At 48.3% G+C, this 4,845-nt stretch overlaps 1 pseudogene; it reads left to right on the plus strand.

Moving 5' to 3' along the window:
- The first annotated feature begins 1,458 nt into the window (after window positions 1-1,458).
- LOC148400126 (L-threonine 3-dehydrogenase, mitochondrial pseudogene) lies at window positions 1,459-1,830 on the plus strand (annotated as a pseudogene).
- The last annotated feature ends 3,015 nt before the right edge of the window (window positions 1,831-4,845 follow it).

Consider the following 4,845-nt stretch of genomic DNA (forward strand, 5'->3'; position numbering starts at 1 on the left):
GGCAGGAGTGGGCGCAGGGAGGCACACTCTGGAGAAGTGCTAACTACCACCCTAACCTACCACATCGCTGGCACCTCCGTTCCATGGCCGGACAGGCAGGCGCGCGCGTGGAGTGTGACAAAGAGCTGCAATTCCCACCGTGCTGACTTGGTGTGGTGCCCTGTCGCCCTGCGACGTTAACCTCGAGTTCATCGGAGGTAGACTCGGAGAGTGGGGCCATTAAAGCCATCGTCTGAGCTAGCGGAGTGGGGTGGGGTGGGAGGGGCTCTGGTCCGGAGCTGCTAGCCGGGACACAAGCATGGCAGCCGACTCGAGCTGGAAGTCTATGTCCACCGCCTTAGATAGCGTTGTATCGTCTGACATAAACAGGCTTCTCAAGAGCTTCGTGTCGGTCGTCAAGTCAAGTCAAATTTATTTGTATAGCCCTGAATCACAAAAAGTCTCAAAGGGCTTCACATAGACAAAAATTGACAATTATTCTCAAAGCATCCCCTGATCTTAAGCTCCCAAAAGGGCAAGGAAAAACTCAAAAAAAACCTACCAGGGGAAAATGAGAAACCTTGAGAAGGGACCACAGATGGAAGGATCCCCCTTTCAGGATCACCAGGTTGTAATGGATGCAGAGATGGCACAAGTAATACATAATATGAAAATCAATGAAAAAATGGATGTCGGAGGTGGCCTCGATTGTCCTGGCAGTGTCTTCAAGGAGGTTGAGCTGAAGTTTCCTCATCTTGAATTGGTCCCCGAGAATCCAGCTAAGTGCACAATTGCGCAGCTGCGCTGCTTAGAGGGAACACTGCTCTGGACTGGTTCATATCCTATCTCTCTGAACAAACCGAATGCGTATCCTTGGGAGGTGCAAAGTCCCGGACCCAGCCTATCACCTGGGGTGTCCACCAAGGATCTGTACTCGGTCTCACCCTCTTCACCCTGTTACCCCTTGGCCGTGCCATCAGCAAGCATGGTTTTTCCTACCATTGCCATGATGATGACACACAGCGCTGCATAAAACTGGACCAAACACCTCATTCAACCTCTACTGCACTCACCATCTGCCTGGATGAAATAAAAGCGTGGATAAGAAGAAACTTCCTGCAATTAAACATCTGCAAAACAGAAGCCATCTTCATCGGCAATCCACACCAGGTCAAATCATCCCTAATCACTTTCTCTAGTCAGGACATCCCGCTGTCATCCGTCGTCACCTACCTCGATGTGCGAATGGACCCCCGCCTCGATTACGAGGCCCACATCAAACACATCTGCAAAACATCATTCTTTTACCTCAAAAACATAGCCAATCTCCGCCCCACCCTGTCACTGCAGGATGCGGAAAAACTCGTCCACGCCTTTGTCTCCTCCAGGCTCGACTACTGCAACACATTTCTCATCGGGATCTCTAGCAAGGGCCTTCAAAACTTCTAATATATCAAAAACAGCTTCGCAAGGATCCTGATGAAAGTGTGCAAATACGACCATATCAGACCCATCTTGTACATCGACGACTGCTTCCACGCCACCCTGGAGGTGCTGGAGGCACCGGCCGACACGCTCAGCATGCGCACGTACAACATCAACGCCATGAGCTTCTCGCCTGAAGAGCTGGTTTGGGAGCTGTGCAAGCACGTGCCCGAGCTGGAGGTCTCATACAACGTGGACCCCGTCTGGCAGGCCATCGCCAACTCCTGGCAAATGGACTTTGAGGACTCCAACGCCAAACGCGACTGGGCCTGGAAGAATGACCTGCCCGAGCTGCTGCAGACCATGCTCAACTTCCTCAGCAGTGGCACGCGCATGGCCCACGCCAACTTGCCGTGCGGCGCCTGAGCTAAAATAACAGCTTTTTTTGTACATATTGTATAAGTAGGTGACGTTTTTTAACCCGATAATATGTTGTAATTGTGTTTGCCGGATGTGAGTGAACGCTGGCGCGACTTGCTGCCGCTGCTCTCCAGTCATTTTTATGCTATTTTATGTCTGTACGGTGACCTTGAGTGCCTTGAAAGGCGCCTTATAAATAAAATGTATTATTATTATTATCAATTAACAACTACACTGGCTTCCCATTTCCTTTCGGACTGAATATAAAATCTCTCTGTTAACTCATCAATGCGTCCACGGCAACTTACCTTGAGGAACTAGTCACTCTCCAGTCTTCCATACGGAGTCTCCGCTCATAAAACACCTACCGCTTCAAAACCTCCAAAACATGTAAGGCCGGACTTTCTGCTCTGTCTCCCCCAAACTGTGGAATGCCCTCCCAGTCCACCTGAGAGCACCGCACTTGGTTGACACTTTTAAAAACGGTCTTAAGACATTTATTTAAAAAAAAAGCATTTCTGCAGCACTTTGAGATTCTATGCAATGTAAAGTGCAATATAAATGTAATTTATAATAATAATAATAATAATTATAATTAAAAAAAACTAATAATAATAATTATTATTATTGTTTTTTATATCATTTAATATCAGGTATTATTTTGGACCACAAATTCAATTGGAAAATACAATAGTCGACAAATTTGGTGAAATCTAAAATAGCTAACTCAAGTGCTATAATACATAATGTCACTACTCGTCCCCGATCGTGTCCATATTGTCATAGTTTCTGTCCGTGTGTCTGTGTGCTCGCCCCTCCCCTCCTGTGTGCCTATCAGTGTGATCATCCTCACCTGCCTCTCGTTACCTGTCGCGTATTTAAATCCTGTCTGCGTGTCACAATTTTGTCGGATTATTTCTTGTCTCTCGTTGTTCCTGTCTTTCTGTTTTTGCCTCAGTTGTTTTCTGTTTGCCATCCCTGTCGGTCAGTCAGTCCTGTTGGTGTCTTGTCCTTGTCCCAGCGGCACCGGACCCGTGGCTGCCGTCAGAGCTCGTCTCAGCGCCGTCAGACTCACGGCCGCCATCGAGCCCCACCCCAGCATCACCGGACCCGCGGAATTGCCGGGCCTCGTGCCAACAATGCCGGACCCGCGATCATCAGAGATCCTGCTCCCACTGCTGATACACGCCTCTGACCCCTCCTGCTGCATGCAGCTCTGGCTTCCCATATGCCGCTGTGTGTGCGGCTGTGACTCTTGCCGCTGCACGCGGCTTCCACCTCTTAGTTGCCGCCGAGCGTGGTTCTGATTCTGTTTGCCGCAGAGTGCGGTTCTCTTTCCCCGAGTTTCCGCCGATTGCGGTTCTGTCCCTGAGTTTCCGCCGATTGTGGTTCTGTCCCCGAGTTTTCGCCAATTGTGGTTCTGTCCCCGAGTTTCCGACGATTGGGGTTCTGTCCCCAAGTTTCCGCCGATTGTGGTTCTGTCCCCGAGTTGCAACCGATTTCGGTTCTGTCCGCGAGTTTCCGCCAATTGCGGTTCTGTCCCCGAGTTTCAGCCGAGTGCGGGTCTGTCCCCGAGTTTCCGCCGAGTGCGGGTCTGTCCCCGAGTTTCCGCCGAGTGCAATTCTGTCCCCGAGTTTCCGCTGATTGTAGGTCTGTTTCCCCAGTTGCCGTTGAGGACGGTTCGGACTCTCCATGTGCCGCCGAGCGTGGTTAGGACTTTGTCACAACCAGTGGGGGTCATTTGGCTGGTGCGCTTCCCCTAGGCCCCCCGCACTCCCTGTGGGGGTTTGGGTTTTTGGGACGTCGGGAGCCGTCCCTTGTGGGTGGGGGGGTACTGTCACGACTTGTCCCTGATGGTGTCCATATTGTCATAAATTCTGTCCGTGTGTCTGTGTGCTCCCCCCTCCCCTCCTGTGTGCCCATGATCAGTGTGATCATCCTCACCTGCCTCTCGTTCCCCATCGCGTATTTAAGTCCTTGTCGGATTATTTCTTGTCTCTCGTCGTTCCTGCCTTTCTGTTTTTGCCTCGGTTGTTTTCTGTTTGCCATCCCTGTCGGTCAATCAGTCCTGCTGGTGTTTTGTGATGCTTGTAAATTAGTTTGCCAGTTCCTGTCTGTTTTCCCTTCATGCTCCATTCCATTTCCCTTTTCCCTAAATAAACCCTGGTCGAAGCTGCATTTGGTCACCCTGCTCCATTCCGATCCAAGACAAAAGAATGATTTCTTGATCCAACATGCATTGTCCATTTTGTATTATTCATTTGTTGTACCCTGTATAACATATGGTTTAGAAATATGAGAAAATACATATCCCACTCATAAAAAAACATTTTTCATTTTAATGACGTGAGCTGTAAGCAATATAAAACATTCTAATTACCGTATTTTTCGGACTAAAAGTCGCTCTGGAGTACAAGACGCATCAGCCATAAAATGTACAATAAAGGGGGGAAAACATATATATCGCATCGGAGTTTAAGTCGCATTTAGGGGGAAATTTATTTGACAAAATTCAACACCAAGTACAGACATGAACCAGCAAAAACAGGCTAAGCGATACGGTATGCTGATGTGACATAAACACAAACGAGGAGCTGAGAACGGGCCTGACATAAAATTAACAGTTTTTCAAATAACTATAACATGAATAATACATAAATCAAACCATCTGTGTCACTCCAAATCATTGAATCCATCGATCGAATTCTTCGTCCTTTCTGTAAACAACGCCGCGTGTGCGGTGCGCCGCTGACGTCGGACTCATCGTCAGTTGTAGTTCAAACTATTCCACAGGCCCATATAACGATATATAAACTATATATCAAATAACTATAATATAAACAACAATTTTATCAAACCATCTGTGTCACTCCAAATCATTAAATCCATCAATCGAATTGTTCATCCTTGGTAACCGGCTCTTTATTTCACAAAACAAGAGCTCAAAATATGAGCCAACACAGTGCTATAAGCAAGCGCCCTGGATCGCTTCCCCCCTCCCCCCACGGCCTTGTTAGACAA

The sequence above is a fragment of the Syngnathus floridae genome, chromosome 3 (genome assembly GCF_059516105.1).
Source record: "Syngnathus floridae isolate MCC-2025c chromosome 3, RoL_Sflo_1.0, whole genome shotgun sequence".
Taxonomy (NCBI): domain Eukaryota; kingdom Metazoa; phylum Chordata; class Actinopteri; order Syngnathiformes; family Syngnathidae; genus Syngnathus; species Syngnathus floridae.